At 35.3% G+C, this 18,631-nt stretch overlaps 1 protein-coding gene and 1 long non-coding RNA gene across 22 annotated transcripts in view; one reads left to right on the forward strand and one right to left on the reverse strand.

Moving 5' to 3' along the window:
- Fer (FER tyrosine kinase) overlaps nucleotides 1-18,631 on the reverse strand; it is a 432,292-nt gene that overhangs the window by 6,288 nt on the left and 407,373 nt on the right. The window lies entirely within an intron of this gene.
- On the forward strand, nucleotides 74-18,598 carry LOC150064122 (uncharacterized). Its single transcript, XR_016535114.1, has 3 exons — nucleotides 74-307; nucleotides 6,597-6,707; nucleotides 18,279-18,598. It is a non-coding gene; the product is annotated as an uncharacterized LOC150064122 (long non-coding RNA).

The raw sequence follows: 18,631 nt of genomic DNA on the forward strand, positions 1-18,631 counted from the left end.
ATTAGAGACACTTGGACATAATCTAACTGCCTACTTTTGTATCTTGCATTTTTTTTTTCATAGGTTGTGCTATGTAGTTAGTCTTAACTCAGAAGCATGGGAATGAACCTGGCTTAGGACACATGGATTTTGAAGGTCAGAGAGAAGCAAGTGAGACAGGAGAGAAACGCAGGGAGAGGATGGCAGTCTGAGGTGACACAACTTCTCAGGGAGGAATAGTGATCAACTCTGCTACTACTACTACTGAAACGACAAGAATAAACATCTACTAGCCACGTCAGAATGAGATGGGCAACTTCAGTGAAATGTGAGTCCAAAAGCAATGAGTCATTGCTTTTGATGACTTTATTACCTGGTATAATGTATGTTTATTTGAAGTAGGGCAGGCAAGGGGGAAAACAAGACTGGGAGGGGTATGGGGGAAGGGAGACAACATGAGAAGGGGTATCAAGGCTTGAGAAATAATGCACCCATTACCTGATGAATGTAACTGTAATCCCTCTATATATTGTTTTCATTATTTATTGTGTTTTATGTTGGGATAAAGAAAAAAAGATACCTCTTGAGAATGGTTTCTGTAAAGTGATGCCAAAAAATGGAGAAGTAGAGAGGAAGTTCAGGTCAAAGTAAATTATCCTTCTATGATGTCGGATAGCAAATGGAGATAGTTTTTCTTACCACATTATTCCTACTGACCTAACACAGGAAGATGATATGGCTGAGGGAAGCCCTTGGGAATCCAACAGGTAATAAGATCCTGCTGTGACTTTCAAGTACAGAATACCAGGCAGTACATTATAGGTGTTTATCTTGTCCTAGAAATGTTCTCTGCTGAAATTCAGGTTAATGCAGCCAAAACCAATCTACTAAACTTTTGTAGATTAATCTTTGACATGCATCATTACTTATTAATATATATGACTTAGGACTTGGAAAATCTTTTGCAACACAGGAAGACCTTGAGCAGCCAATGTATAAACAATTGACTGGTGATGTTGATGGTGTTAAGGACATTGTTAAGTTATTGAATATAATTGGGCAGAGAAATGATTAGTAGGAAACTTTGATGGTAGCATCTATTGCCATTCAGAGTTTGTAATTTGCTAACAGAGGTTTTAGTCATTAGATCACATCTTACCAAACAGAATCTTAAAAGAAACCTAATGTTAAAATTAAATCTCTGACTTACTGCTCAATTTTTAACCACTTCAGCAATCCCACTGGCCAACTTTGTTGCCAGGCAAAGTGAGTGATACTGAAAGGTTAGTTCACTTACATATTTATACATGGTATATATTCGTTGGAAGGAGTTAGCCTAGTTGGTTTGGGTACTTTAAGTCCCACTCAGGGCACTGCTGGTTAAAACCTAGCCCTGCTGCTTAGGGGACTTTACATATTTGGCTTCATTTAAAAAATTCAATTTATAAGGGTTAAGAGCGGATATTTTTTGTTTCTACTTTATAAACATTAAAGTAAGTTTTTGGGTCAGTGGTTGACACTATAATCCTAGCAACTCAGGAGGCTCAGAGTGTCAGCTTGAAGCCAGCGTGGGTAGACAAATCTGAGAGATGCTTACTTTCAATTAAACAGTAAAAGTCTAGAAGTAAAAGCTGAGGCTCAAGTGGTAGAATGCCAGCTACCAGTGGGAAAACCCACGTGAGAACGTTGAGGCCTTCAATTCAAGCCCTGGACCTGGCACATATACACAAATATTTAATAGTATGATTATAGCACATATCATTGTCAATTACCAACATGGGACAGATGCATACTCACTGAAAGAACTGGTAATTTGGTTAAATGACAGGTTTAGACCTAGGAAGTCTAAAATTCTAACAGCTGATTGCCTGATGAAGATTTGTATTTGTTGTCTGGGCCTAACCAAGTTAACTGTTAAAGAATGTAGTATAAAGCAGATTAGGGTCTGAATGATGGAACACTCAAAGACATAATCCTTCTATGCTAAATTACCCTAGCTAATATACTTAATCCAAAATTATTTAACACATTGGCAGCATGTATGATTAGCATACTGAAAGTCACCATTTCTTAAAGTGCAGGAGAAAGAAATGCTCATTTTAGGATAGTCATAATTTCAAGCATATGTTCAAGGACTATAGCCCAGAAAGTAGATAAACTGATTTGAACAGAAAGACATTTAGAAGGATTTAAGGTCAAAAAACAAAATACAGAATCTGAAAGAGATTTACTTCACAGATCAACAGTAGACTTGTGATAACAATGAATAAACTAGAAAAATATCATAATATCCAAACTGAAGAACACAAAACAGAAAAATGAGCAGATTCAAAGACCTGAATAATATTGAAATAAAAAGTACATATTAGTGATTAAAGAAATGTACATTAAAAAATCTTGATGTCCACATAAAAATAAGGATTAGAAATCACATTTCCTAAATTGCTGAAATCTGAGGAAAATAAAATCTTAAAAGCCAATTAACAAAAATGACTTTAAATTAGAACAATGATTGCAGATTTTTGTTAATGCTGGAGGTCATAAAATATGATGAAAATTTTGTATAAATTAAAGAGTTAATGCATTCCCCATCAATTTTTAAATGCTTAGAATCCAAAATTCTATAGCTAGCAATAATATTCCACAATAAAAGCACAATGCACATGAACTATCAGATTTGTGGTCACTGAATTCATTTTTCTTCATCTATTTTACCAGAAAGTACTATAATTATTTCCGACTGAAGGAAAATAGTGAAAGAGAAATGTGAAACCATCAAGACAGAAGGAAAGGAATAGTAAATATCCGAGTAGAAAAATACTATTTTTCCTGTAAGCTCAACTGAATAGTGAAATCAAATGTGGCATTATGGATAAGATTTTAGATTTAAGATTTATTGTATGTGAATGTTACATGTGATGATCACCAGACTACAGTTGGGTGGGGGTAACTGATCTATTTGGTTCTGTTTTTCCACACTTCATATGGAACAGTATTAATTGTTAAAGGTTTTTAGGTATGTGATTAGGTGGATTGTTTTACTTGCTTGAACATTTTTTGCCAGTCCTGGAATGTGAACTCAGGGCCTGGGCATTGTCCTTGGGCTTATACCTCAAGGCTAGAGCTCTACCACTTGAGCTACAGCACCACTTTCAGTTTTTCTATGTATGTGGTACCCAGGACTCAAATCCGGGTCTTTGTGTATTCTAGGCAAGCTCTCTACCACTAGGCCAAACTCCCTGCCCCTAGAACACTCTTTATAAGATTAAATTAAAACAAAAGCGGTATCATGAAAATGTTACTGATTTGGTAGTCATAGGATAAGACACTCTGAAAGACTTCATGTAAATTTTGACAAGATGTGGAAATATTTCATCTAAGCTATCAAATTGTTGGCATAAATATATAGAACTATTCAGGTTGGTTTATTAAAAATAGTTGATGTAAAAAAACTCCCAAGTATACTCCAAAAGAGTCACTAATAAGTTCCATCAAGCAAATACCAATTGTACAAACTTTTGAAAATGTTCAATACCATTCACTGTTTTGTAAAAGACAGTAGAACTCCAACATAAAAACTGACATATCAAACTTGTTCACATAAAGACAGAGCTAACAACCCATAACAAAGTATTAGCTATTTAAATCCAACAATATATGACAAAGGCAATGCATCACCGACTAAGTAGGATTCACCTTCTTAACACAAGACTGATAAATGTCTAAACTATATTAATAGAATATAGAGCAAATTATTTCATTTGATGTACAAAAAGCAATGTAATGATCCATTTATGATAAAACTTTTACCAACATAGAAGTGTTAAGAAACTTAGTCCCACAACCTCACAAAATAAATGTGCAAAAACCAGATTCACTATTGTATTGTACTGGTAAATGAGTACAGTCTTCTCACATTAAGGCAGGCAAAGATTCTTCCTTTCACTGCTTCTATTCAAAAGGATCTCTGTCCTGAAGTGCCCTATTCTTTAAAATACACACAAAGCTAGTCTGATAGAAGAAAAGATATGAAAATTGCAAGCTTTTCTGTTGATGTAGTTTTATAACATTTAACTTATAAATGAATTACATAAACATTCTTCTATCAAACAAGTGGGAAGTAAATAAGAAAAATGACTAAGACCAAGTCACAAATACAGCTCAGTTCTTGACACTCAAAACTACAAGATTTGACTAGAGTAAAAGAATGGAAAAATGATATTCATCTACTTTATGAATGTAGAATGAAGTGCCAGTTCTTCCCCAGTCAACCTTAATATTCAAGCAGATATCTTTGTAGAATTAGACAAGTTATTTAAAAGATACCTTCAACGACACTTCCTTTGGACTGCATTAGGCACAAATAAATGGAATACACTATGAATTAAGTTGGCAGCCAAAAAGCATGCATTGCTTATTCAGTTTGCCTAACAGTCTAATAAGTATTAGAAGTAATATAGAAGTACGTTTCACATGACATATTTTTTCCTAATTTCTTCCTTGCTATTGCCCAACATGTCTAGTGAATCCTGGTTGTAAAGCTGCTAAATAACAAGTGAATGTAAGCCTATGTGCTAGAAAATATACTCTGGAAGGAATTCAGACATGGGATTCTCATAATAGGGCCAGTGTAATTATTTAAGATGATGCAACTGCAAAGACTAACTATCACCAGAATATGGAGATTCGCCACTCATGTCTTCTGAGTAATATTTGATGATTCAGAACCAAATTTCTAAGAGTATATCAGAGATGAATAATGTAAGACTTGCTAATGAAAGATCCAGTGATCCTGAATGAACAGAGAGCAGCTGTAGGAGTCTATTATTGCCAGTAGGTAGTAGAGATATGTATATTTTCTTTGCTTTCTGAAAAGCTCAGAAGTGGGCATTTTGTCCTGCAGTAGATTCTACAGTATAAAGAGTAGTAACCAAGTGCTCCAGTCAATATTCTTGAAATGTTGGCTTGTTTCAAATAACATTTACTACTTGCAGTTAAGTTGGAAGTCGGGATTTATCTATCACATAGAAAAGGAGTTCTTCTGGATAATGTTGAGCCAGAAGTAACACGGTTATTGGCACTTAGGTGTTCTTCTATTTAAAGCCCGGGAGTTTCCTCCTGCTGACTAAACCATGGCATAAAACCAATAGCCCAGAGTGTAGAGGAAAAAGAAGGAAACATACTTCCTTTGCTTTTCCATATTCTTATATGAAGAGAAATGCAGTATTACTGAACAGAGAATCTACATTTGTGCATTGGCTGCAAGTATATTTGGAGAGCATAAGCTTTAAAGCATTATATCACTTATGGCTCTTGGACCATTAAAGAGGGGCTTATTCTCACACAGTTCTCTCATTTGTAAAATGGAGAGTAGGGAGAGAATAATAGAACCTATAAGGCTGTCAAAACTAAATACTGTACTAAACATTTTTGTGCTCAAACAATGATCATGCACAGATTAATGCCGTATATTTATCATGGCTAAACTTGAATTTTCTAGCCTCAGAAGCCATGTTATAGAAATACTGATTTCTTTCCCACTATAGTTGTAGAATACACTGATAATTTTTATTTATATAATACTATTCAATCTAGTTTTGTGATAATTTGAAGTACATTGCTATATGAAGTCACTTAAAATTACTGTAACTATGACTTTTTTTTTTTTACAAATGATGAAACAGGTTGGGAGTTAAGTCACTTATCAAAGGTCACAGATTCAATGTAGGGGAATGCAGACAGTCACCCTTCCACCTTAGCTTTATACTCAGTCATCTTCCGAAAAACATCTTGATACAACCAGTAATTTTCTTTGGGGATTTAATTAAAGAGACCTGTTAATCCATGGCCAATGGCTGTAGCTTGAACAATAAAAGTCAATACTGATTTCTTGTAAGAAAGGAAGAAACCAACCCCCTAGAAGCAAACTGTCACTCATTGCTTTCAGCAGCACATATGATTGTTGTGATAGGAAGTGCAAGATTGCCTGATCTCTTTGGAAATTCTACACATAGTAGAAATAGAATCATAAATAGCTTCTTAGAAATACCAGGAAACAGATTGGAGTCTCTGGCAGTCTACGTGGCAATTTTAGTACTGACCAGTTAAAATGGGACCCAAAACCTCTAAGTTGAAAGGATGCATCAGATTTAGGAAACTGACCAAAAAAAGATGACTGAGCACACTGCTCTGCCAGAATACGTGTTACTTATTTCCATCTCAAAATGTGCCTTGCCTTTCCCTTGAATAAAATGTATGGAAATTTAAACCTCTCCTTACATTTCTCATTTTCAGAGCACCTAACCTCCACTCCCAGAGCTCTTCTTGTCACTCCTCATCTTCTCCCCTCCTACTGCAACCTCTTTTACTATATCTCATACTTTTATGAGTTCTGTGTCCCTTATTTCTAAAAGATGCCCCAAAGAAAGCATCAGCTGCAGTACTGTGAAAATTAGAAATCAGTCCCATCACCAAGTGTGCCTATTCTTTCTAAAAAAAAAAATCCAATAGCACAGACTTCTGGGAGGATGAAAACAAAATGACTGCTTCTGTGAATGCAGTGCATGGATAGGTCTGAAGTAACAGCATAATTATGCTCTTTTTCCCTCCTAAGACAGGTCTCAGTGCTGATGGATACACACACATGCTAGGCCCCAAAGGATACGTGTTTCTGAAAGATCTCTCTGCATGCCTCTCAGGACACGCCTCTCAGGACACTAGATTTCTCAGTAAGTATTTTTAAGTCTGATTACTTAAAGCCATTGCTAAAGTGCATATGTGGCATGTGTAAAGAAGAACGGCACATACCTTCCTCTTGTTTTGGCAGAAATTTGAACAGATGATGTCATCCTACTCCTTTAAGACTTTGTATGCTGTCTATTCAATCTAGCTATATCTGAGAGCAGGGAGAAAAAGATGGCAAATGAATAGTTTGGGGAGTTGACTGAGTAGAGCAAGGCCTGGGTAAGAATGATGTAGAATCCTACAGAAAAGTCAGTTTAGGCACAGAGTGAACAGTTGGGTAAGTGGCATCAATGCAGATATATCTTATACAAGATGGTTATCCCCTAATACTGTTCTATACCATGTTTCTCTCTTAGCAGTAGCAGAGTGAATTCCCCACTAGGTTGCACACTGTTGGAAGAGAAGTTTTTGGTGATTTTGGACAGTTATTTTGAAAAAACCAATCAAGTCCTCATATACTTTAAAAACCCAAGAGGAACGTTCTTTGTTTTCACACTGTGGTTAGTCTGGGCAGTTTATAGCATCAGATAAAACTTTCAATGTTTCTGCTTTGTTATTATGAGACATTGTCAAATGATATACCCAGACTAGAGTCTCGGTCTGTGCACACTTTTAAAATAAATATGGTTCTATTGTTAAGCTTCGTAATAGTTTTGATCCACACGAACTTGGAGGAAGGACTAAACACTGATGGAAAGTGAATGCTTACTTCTCATTAGTCTATAGTAATACCCAAGTTTCAAAGGACAATCCAGCCATCTGAGGCAACAACAAAATACACTCCAAGTAGAACCTGATTTTACAGTAAGTTTCAATACTCATGGTAAGAGATTCTGGTCTTAAAAGACTTCTGAAAGAGGTATAAAAATACACTCCGAGAAGAGGAGTGAATAAGGAAAAGTAGGTGGTTTTTTTTTTTTTTTGCCTGAGCGAGTGCACATATTACCTCTTAAAATGCTACCGTTGGCCATAAGTTCCTCTGAACAGACAGAACAATCTCTCTAGCTGAAAACTCAACCCTGTAGCTGTCACTTACTGAGAACTTCCTACGTGTTACATGTTCGACTGCCATGTTAATCTATACAAATTAATGCATTTTTATGGATTTGTTTTCCAGAAGCAATGACATGAATATTTCTACTATATAAAGTCAAACAATTTTACGATTCTTCTTCAGTCCATCCACCCCGATGTGGCCAGCCATGAACTTTATAACGCTTTTCCACAAACATCGAACAGTGAAAAACCACTAAGAATTCAACAATTTGAAATTTATAATCTAGTACCAAAAAAGCACTGTGACTACATTGAACAATATTCTATTTTAGATGATGCCTCATGTATACTTGGAACACAATATGTTTTCAGGAACCAGGGCATTGGATCCTTTAGCTTATGGTAATGTCAACTCAAGCTTTCTGAATTACAGTTAAAGGCATCATCTTCCAGTAACTGGCCAGATGTGTCTACTCGCACCATAGCATGGTTCTGAGAAAGGGTTCTGTGTTACCAGTAGAGGCATGAGTGTTGGTAACTAATGAGTCCAAGTCATGCTGGGAAGGCTAAATTGCAAGAATGCCAATTTATGTGGAAAAAAGTCGCACTCCCTGAGGAGCCAAACTGAAACAATTAGCTTTGCTCTAGCTTGCCTCTGCTGAGTAACTATGAACCACTTCAAAGAAAACTTCCGAATCTTGTGAGAATTATGGCAGCCATTTATTGAGAACCTATGTGTCAGAAACACAATACCAAGACCTTTACCTGTCCTGTTTAGTACAAATAACCACCTGTGGTTTAGCTTCAAACTGAGGCTCAGAAGTTAATGTCACATTGCTGATAAGTGCTAGGCAAGTGGGATCTGCCTTCCTCATGTTCATTTAGTTGTCTACTTGTTACATGATCTTAGTTTCTTGGAAATATTGTTCATTTTGTTTTGACAAAAGTTAGACTCTTTAGTTCCTAGGGTAAGACTTCTGCCATTTTTTTCACTCTGAAATTTGTGTTCTTTCCAAATTAAATTTAATGAACTAGAAATCCTCAGTTTGGGGATCAGGATATAGAATGCAAACATACTGAGAGGACTAAAATGTGTTCTCTTTAAATTCTAGTTTCTATTCTGCCAATGGTTCATTCTTTCACAGAGTGATATGCATTGTCACACTGGAGATACAAAAGGCACAAAACAACTGTATAATCTGTGCCATACAAAGTACTATGAAGAACGTTAGAATCATTAACACTTTGATATTCTGCAAAATTTTTCAGCTACTAATATAATCAGGTGAAAGGCACCAAGATTTAGATATAAGATGATTTGCAGATCATACAGTAAGTACATAATTCTTTGCGGGATCATCTTTGTCCAAGTGATGCTACTGACTCTACTTTGCTGAGATAATCAGTAATGGACAAATGACTTCTCTCAATTCTACCAACCAACCGGAGCCATGTGGTCTGGTGAGACCTAACAAGTTGCTAGGCTGTGGGAAAATAGATTCCTATGGTGTATCACCATAGGAAGTGGCCTAGGACACTCATTTCAGAAGAGAAACATCTAATGAGGTCTATGTGGTACCAATATCCTGTTAATAGAAAACACTTCAGTGTTGATAGGAATTCAATAAAAGTGATGACTTTGTTTGGTATATCTTAATAGCTCTTCCTCTGCCTTCCATTTACATTCTCTTAAAATGAAATTTTCATTATTTCCATTTCAATTTCTAATGTTTTTTTACATTCAAAGTAATTTCCCAGATGACTTGAATACATTTTCCTTCCATTTTATGATGGCTTACAGTATATGAAACTGAGACAGGAGAATACATTTTCCTTCCATTTTATGATGGCTTACAGTATATGAAACTGAGACAGGAGAGTCAGAGATGAGTTAGTGTAGAAAAAAAGTCTGTATTCATATCTTTATCTGGAAACAAAGATCCGAAACAAAGATCTGAAATTCAATTTATTTTCTGTCTCTCTATATTTTCTTCTCAGTCAAGAAAGCTTGCTTTACTTTCATTCCATTTTAATTCTGTATTATGTTTGGTAAGACTATTTTGTGGTACTGACTTCTGTAGAAGCTTTTTTAAAATTATTCAACTACCAGGCCGGGAGTTTGGCCTAGTGGTTAAAGTGCTTGCCTAGCATGCATGAAGACCCAGGTTCGATTCCTCGGTACCACATACATAGAAAAAAGCCGGAAGTGGTGCTGAGGTTCAAGTGGTAGAGCTCTAGCCTTGAGAAAGTCCAAGGACAGTGCTCAGGCCCTGAGCTCAAGCCCAGGACTGGCAAAAAAAAAAAATTATTCAACTACCTTTCCGATTATTCATTCTAGATTCTTTTATGTAATCCGCACAAAATTTACATTTTGCATTCATGACAGATTACTTCTCTGAGCAGGTACATGCACATGCATATGCATGTGTTCTTTTAATCTCATGAAATTTGCTCTTGCCAACTTAGAGACTACACTTAGAAAAAAACTGTCACAAAAACTCAAGAGGGACAAAATAATTCATATAATAAATTTTATAGTGTCTTAAAAATTCTCAAGAACAGTGGCAAATTTAGTGATCTGTAAAGCCCAGGAGAGCTGACTGAAGAAATGGTTTACAGGAGCACTGTCCAGCAATGGCGGCAAACCAGAGTACCAGAATGTCCTCATGATGTGGTCATTTGGAGGAAGTAAGTAACGGCATGAAAACTCAGATAGGAGATGAGGTTATCAAAGTAGGTAATAGTTTTGTACAAGGTTAGCATTATAATAAGGACTGTATACTTCAAACAGACTTTTAAAAATTAAACCTTGTATCAGGACAAATAGCCCTAAATTTCATATTTAAGTAAGTCATAAGCTGGGTTCCAGAGGCTCATACCTATAATTTTAGCTACTCAGAAGACTGAGATTTGAGAATAATTTGAAACCAGCCTGAGTATTAAAGTCAGTGAGACTCTTAATTTCCAAGTAAGTGCCAAAAACCTGGAAGTATAATTCAAGAGGCAGAATACTAGCTTTCAGCACAAAAGCTCAGAGATAGTGTACAGACCCTGAGTTCAAGCCCCAGGACAGGCTCCAAAAATACGTGCCCCCATTCCTGAAAAAAAAAAAAAGGCAAGCCACCAGACAACATGTAATTGAGACTAAGGTTTGATATTTGACAATAAGGATGCTAGAGAAAGATGAAATCACACTTAGTTACTTGAATTCTAGACATTTTATTCCATAGGTTCTCATGACAATGTGAAGTATGAGTACAACATTTCCATTAATCTTTTTTGTTATTTGTTTTGGTCAGTCATGGAGCTTGAACTCTAGCCTGGGCATTGTCCCTGAGCTACAGCACTGCTTCCAGCTTTTTCTGTTTACGTGGTACCAAGGAATCAAGTCCAGGGCTTGGTATATGCTAGCCAAGCACTCTACCACTAGGCCACACTCCTGGTTCCTCCATTAATCTTACATTCACAGAATTCAGCCACTAAAGGTCCCCAAAATATATCCATATATCCATATGCATGTACACACCAGCTAATTATTCAAGCACTGGTTCAACATTCATTTATCAGGTCTTACCAGTACCTTAAGCCTCTGCTATATACCACATGAAAAGAATTGAATTCCTTAAGGTGTCCCTAACTCCCTCAAGGAGTTTATTTCCATAAAGATCCCTTACCAATAAAAGAAAATATAGCTATATAAGCATATACATTACAATATTTAACATTTGAGGTAATAGTAATAGATACATGCTTAGAATAGGTATGGCATGAAAGTATGGTTCTCAAATTTGTACTCTCCACCTTAGATCTAGTAAAACCTTTTAACTCTGACCAGCAGAATATATAGCATATGTGAGATTTCAAACCTTTGGAGTATAGGCTTTAAGTGGTATTTTAGCTCCATTTTTAACTTTTTAGAAAATGCTGGCTAATACTATGCAATGATGTTCAGGCAAAAACAAGTAGTGCAGGAGCTGACTAAAGCCAGCATAAAGTCCTCAGTCATTTGAGACTGTTATATATTGTCCACTTCAATGCAACTACTGAAGTTATTAAGTACAGCAAAAATCATTTAGCTGAGCCCAGCTCAAACTGCAGACCTTGACTGATAAAGCAACAAGAAATAGTGGTTGCAGTAAGCCAGTGTTTTAGGTGGTATTTTATGGAACAATAATTAAAACAGCAGATTTATTAATGTAAGTGAGGATTAGAGTTCAATAAGAAGTAGGCAGGGGACAGTTGGGGATTAAAGGTTTAAAAAATTATCACTATTCACAGGGGTCTGGAAACTATCACTTGCTTTTCCTCATCCATCCCTGACAGAAAGCTGCTCCAGGCACTTTTTCTTCCTGGGTGACTCTCATCTGAAATCTTTAAACTGTTTTTCCTTACAAATGTCTTTAAAAACCTAGCATATATCATACATGCTACAGATTTCATCATGACATTCCATACATATATATATATATATATACACTTATGTGTAACACTTTTTTATATGGGTTTATTACAGACTATAAATATGAATGGTTTCTTTTCAGGCTTTTTCAGTTCTAGTATCTATGGGGACATTTAATTGACAACTCTTTCAGATACTGCTTCTTGGAATATTTCTGCATCCTACAAATGACAATCTCACAGAGTTCTATCCTATCCCGAAGTTCTGCATTGTCACAGCCTCACTCATATAAAGGTACAGAAAATAAAATGTAAATAACTAGAAATTAATTTAGAAGTAAATATCTGAGAGAACTAGAGATTTTTGTATTAGATTAAAAGAAATCACAGTAAGTAATATGTATAACTTACCAGCAACTATTTGGGGGAGATGCTTGGTATGAGAAAACAAGAAATAGATCACCTAATTCCATTAATGATTTAAATTTGGGAAAGGAGAGAAAGTCAGATAAATTAATTTTTGGTGGAAAAGTTAAAATAAATTCATGTCCTCAAACTTAACTTTCTTCTGGTGGGATCTAGTTAAAGAATCCATCTTCAAATATTACAAAGCTGAAAGAATGACTCAAGGACAGACTATTAACTATATTATTGAATATCAGTGTACTAACTGTAGAATCTTCTCTGAAAAATAGCCTATTGAATTCATCTAGGGTATTATATCTAAGAGGAAATGAGACCAGATGCTTCTACTATAGTTGCTTCTCTACTCACATGAAAGAGATGGAACTGAGCATGGGGGCAGGGAAAGACAAAGAAGCCAAAATTGGAGTAAAAAGCATCAGTTAGAATTCCTTAAACAAATTAGCTTATAGATTGGTGTATAATTGGGATTGCTAATTTATTTTTCCTTTAAAAAAACACTTTCTCTTATTCTCCACCTATTATAAAGGCACTCTCAAAATAGTAGAAAGGGCTCTTGGTGAATTCACAGTGGCTTCTGGTGAGCTTCACATAGTCTAATGACCCATTTTAGAATTCTTTAAAGGTTTCATAATTTGTTTCACTCTCATAACTAAGACAGTATCTACAAATACTGATTTAGGTTGTTATCAACAGTTTAAAAAAGATGATTCAGAGGGTATGGGGAGAGGGAAATGGACAAAAACATGAGAGGGTATCAATATGTGAAAAGTAATTCGCCTACTACCTGACAAATGTAACTGTAACCCTCTATACAAACAATAAAAAATAAAAAAATACCTTTCACAGCTTTTCTTTCACTTTACATCAGCCAGGAAATTCATTCCAAGTAGTAGCACTTACCCCATTGTTCCTGAACTCTGAGGACTAGGCAATGTCTGTTCTCACCTTAATTAAACTGTCACTAGTTAACATGCACTACCTCTATTCTTTTTTTAAACTGTTTGCTATTTTTTATTAAAAATTACCAATTTATGTTCATAGTTTAAAAAAAGTAAAACGAATATACATAGTACGTCCCCTACTCCAGGAGTTGAACTTCCAGGAGTTGTATGTCATTCTAGAAATGTTCCATCCACATAGCTATAAATTTTTTTTCATTTTAAAAACACACATGCAATCCTACATGTGTCTTTTACATATGCTTTTAAAAGCAATTTTATTCCATAGATGTCTTTCTACATCAATATTGTCAGACTTCATTGGCTCTCTTCTACCCTCTGCTCCCAAATGTCCATTTCTCTTTTTGACTACATTTTCATTGATCATTAATGTTACTTAAGTACCCAGAGAGTTTCTCAATAGAAAAATATTGAATAATATATTAATTGATATCCACTGATAGCTGGTTCTTTCATTTTGAACATAAACAAGGTTCTTGGCTCCTAAACAGAGAGCTGAGCCATATCACAAAGGAATATGAATGTATAACATATGTCACTTTACATGAAGACAGTAAAAGGCTTCTATATGGCTGTCCACCTCAATCCTACACATGGCACTCACAGAGCACACATGAAGATGACAGGAATCAAAGACAATACTGACCTATATCTGCGTTACTGGCTGGAAGAGAGGTACTCTTCAGTTATAGAATCTGACCTGTATAATATCTGCTTTACAATCTTATTCGTAATAACCTTAAACAAATTAAATGTCTAGGAATAAACCTACTGATGGAGACGAACAAATAAGTGACAATGCCACTGGGGATATGAAGAAAAGGAACCACTACGCATGGAAATATAATGTAGCCACTACAAAAAATCATTATGGGGCCAAAAATTTCAAAACATATCTACCATATGATCCTACTATACTATACACATATATGGACACACACACACACACACACACACTTTGTATGCCAAATAGTGTATCAGCATAAAACAGAGATACTTGTACATTCATGTTTATAGCAGCATAAAAAGCTACAGAAGCACAATAAGAACTATAAAATCAGCATGTAAAATCAACTGATGAATATTATAGTGTATATATATATATATAAAATCTACAATAAAGGATGATTTATGTCATTGTAGGAAAATGGACAGAGTTGGTAATATATTAAGAGAAATAAGCCAAACAAAACATTCTCATACACAAATACAGACCTAAGAAAAAAGAAAGATAAGAGTATAAAATGCAAACTGGTTAGGGTTGGGAGTGAACACACACCAATAAAAAGGTGAATTTCACATTTTTCTGCAACATAAATTATACTTGAGCTAATGTAGACCCTAGAGACCTTAAATATGGGACTACAGAGAAACAACTGTGGAAGACATCCAGGTAGAACAGTGATCATTCACTGCTTCCCAGACACGAGTTTTTCCACTGTTTTCACACAAAATGTAACATTTCTATGGCAATGCCTTCATATTTTGGATGAGTAAAGAGAAGTGCTGACAGGTAAATATATGCCCTAAAGTCTTGCTTTTAAGTGCAGAATCTGCCACTTATTACTGCCTCACTTTCCTCATTTGTAAAAGAGATAAATATTACTGCTTCCTAGGGAGGATATGGGAGTAGATTTTAGATTAGATCCTGGTAGAATTAAATAATATTACTAATGCATTCTATAGTGAGGTGGAACAGATCAAGAAAATATGGTATATAAGCACAATAGTATTTTACTTATCCATTAGAAAGGATGATACTGTACCGTTTTTAAAGAAACAAAGTCCTGAAAAGATTATGTTAAGTCCGGACTAGAGAAACAAATGATAAATATTTTTTTCTTACATTTAGAAGCTACATTTAACTTATTAATTTATAAGGAAATACATTGGGTAGTATGTAAGTATATACAATTGTCTTAACTGAAATGTGATAGAATTAAAGGACAATGCAAATAGCAAAGTTACTTACAAAGGCAAAGGCAAAGTTCAGCAAAATCACACACCAGAAAGCTGGCACATAAAATGGGTGGGGTGGGGTCAAAGGGAAAGGGATAAACAAAAGATGAGGAAGAGAGGAGAATATAGTCAAGAATTCAGTGAATATCCTACAAAGGTAAGAAGAATGAAGGAAGTTGTGGGTAAGGGAAGGATGGGTGAGAATGTTGAAAGAGGTCATTTTGATCAAGATACGTCATGTTTATAAACAGCATTGTTAAGTGGCAAAAGTATGTAAGGTTAAAAAATGAGAATTAAAAGAAAATCTGGTATTCTTTATATACTCCTGGATGTTTAAGCCACTTATGACTTGATAGCATACTTTATTGCTTAATATCCAACCATAAATCCAACAATCTTTTCCCTAGAAAAATACGTTTTTTTAAAAATATTGATGAAGTGCAAGAAAAAGTCACTTGAACTACATTCCTGTCCATATATATCCAGATAATATAACCTAGTCAATGGAGAATGTTATTGATCATAATGAGGTTTTTGATGAGAATTCAAATAAATGGTAGAATTTATGATTTTACCATAAAATTCTGGTTCAAGAGTTCACTGAGAATCAGAACTGACATAGCATAATGGCATTTTTGTTTCATTATATCATAAAAGGCTTTATATACATCACCATTATGACTGAGTAATGAGAAAGTTTTTCCAATTCTAAAGAAAAAAATGTTTTAATTTAAGTATATACTCAAAGCTATGCTATCTTCTATGTTGATCTTATTATTAATTTTGTTGTTGTTGTTGTTGGTCACTGGCTTGAATTCTGGACCTGGGAAATATCTCTGAGCTCTTCAGCTCAAGGCTACTGCCCTACCCCTGGGCCTGGGGCGATGTCCCTGAGCTGTTCAGCTAAAGGCTACAGCCCTACCCCTTGAGTCACAGCCCCACTTCCCCTTTTCTAGTGGTTAGTTGGAGATAAAAGATTCTCTCCTTTTAGTGCCCAGGCTGGCTTTGAACCCCGATCCTCAGATCTCAGCCTCCTAAATAGCTAGGATTACAGGTGTGAGCCAGCATGCCCAGCTATATATATATATATATATATATATATATATATATATATATATATATATTTAAACTGCATTTAAAAAAAATTACTGACAGTCTATTTTAAGACTGAGGATTGAGCCTCCAGTCTAACCCATGTAAGCAAGCACCTATCACTGAGTTAAAACTTCAGCCCTTAAAAAAAAAGTATTCTGAGAATTAAGTTGCACACACTGGCCTCAAGTTTCAGATTCTCATTCCTCAGAAGTTAAAATTATAGGCAGGCACCACCACACCCAATGACATATAGGAGAATGCAGTCATGAAGTCCAAGACACATAACAAGTGAAGGGATGAGGTTGGGTGGGATAGGTAAAGATGGATGAAAGAGGTAACACTGATCATGATACATTGTATTAACTGTTGAATGGCAACTCTTTTTTTTACAACTAAAGATGATTAAATTTTTCCCAAGTTGCATTATTTTCAGACTTACACATCCTCATGGATTACTTAAAAATGCAAATATTATTTAAACAGTGATAATAAGGCACATGCTGTTTTAGTTCTCATTTTCCCTTCTACCTAGACCTAATCAGGTTAGGTTTTGCTGAGCAATGTATGAATCATATTTATGTAGTATATATGCATACATAGAAACCAGAAGTTTATGCTAAACTTTGTCCTGACAGCCATAATTTGTTTTGCAAGGGGGATATTGGAGTTGTAAACCTGATAGTTATATTTATTAATGACATATCCTGACTAATCCTAATGGGCTTTTAGTATTAGTTGTACCTTTAGTCTATGTTGCCTTTGTCACATTAAAAGGTCCTCCTCTGAGCAGGCAAATGAGCTACATTTATTTCCCAAATTTCCCTAGGTCTCAAACTACATAATGTAAATTGATGTTGCTGATAGATTTAAAAAACATAGAATGGCTTAAAGGAAGTAGGAACTAATATAACTATATGCAAGCACTGAATTTCTTTTTCTTTAAAGGTGATGTACAGAAGGGAAAAAATTAAGTCAGACAAGGAGCACATTTCTTTACCGACAATGCCATGCTTTTCCTCCTTGTCTCTGTTTTTTCCTCCCACTTCGCAGCCACAGGCTGTACAGTTCATTTTCAACACAGTGTCTAGTGAGCATCACGACTGCATTTGCTCACCTTGGTCCCTCCGTATCTGTGCCCTGCTTATCCTCCCAAAGACAGACACAAACAAACAAGAAAAAAGGAAAAGAAAACCAAAACAGCAAGCAGGAATAAAAAAAACTTATTGCTTCCATTTCCTGGAGTTTATTTTGATCAACATGATTTTAGATGATCAGATGCTCAGAGGTACTGTATTACTGACTTTTATAGTTTTTGGCAGCTGAGAAAAAAAAGAACTATATGAAGATGCCTTACTTTCCATCACTTGTATATGTAAAATTTTCCTGTGACTAACATCATGAAGAAGTACATTTACCTTCTGGAATAAGCTTTTGACTGTCTTCAACTACAGATGCGTACCTGAAAAATCTCAGGAATGCTGTATAAAGTAACAGTTTTTGCACTGATACCCCTTCAACAGAGGAAGTACCACAGTTACGCCTCAACTCCCTAAAGGCACATCTTTAAGAAGCTAAACCTAATGTCAATTTACTTTCTGGGTTAGCCTGATCATTATGGGACAAGACCTAGGAAACCTCTCAAATGACTAAATATGTCTACTGCCCTTTCCCACAACGTAGTTGTTGTACTGACAACAATGTATTATCTGGTTTTTTTTGCAGGAATGACTTTTCAGGAGTCAACTTCTACAGTAATTTCTACCACAGAAAAAATGCCTTAATTCATCAATGAAGGAAAACAGATTCCAGTAGCTTCCATCAGAAAGAATGGCATCCCATTTGTAAGGAAATGGAAAGACTTGGAAAAAATTAAGTGAGGCGAGCTAGAAAATTTTTTAATGAAAAACTTGAAACTCCCATCAAAAAGTATATCCCAGCAAGAAAGCATTACTTGTTGAGTTACAATAAGTTTGTTAAGCAAAACTAGATTATTTTTCTTGGTCCTTCTACATTAAAGAAGAACTAGTCAAAGATAAGTTCTTCAAAATACTTGGCCTTTACCATGTAGAATTGTA

This window comes from Megascapheus bottae, chromosome 4 (assembly GCF_031878675.1).
Source record: "Megascapheus bottae isolate mThoBot1 chromosome 4, mThoBot2.hap1, whole genome shotgun sequence".
NCBI lineage: Eukaryota > Metazoa > Chordata > Mammalia > Rodentia > Geomyidae > Megascapheus > Megascapheus bottae.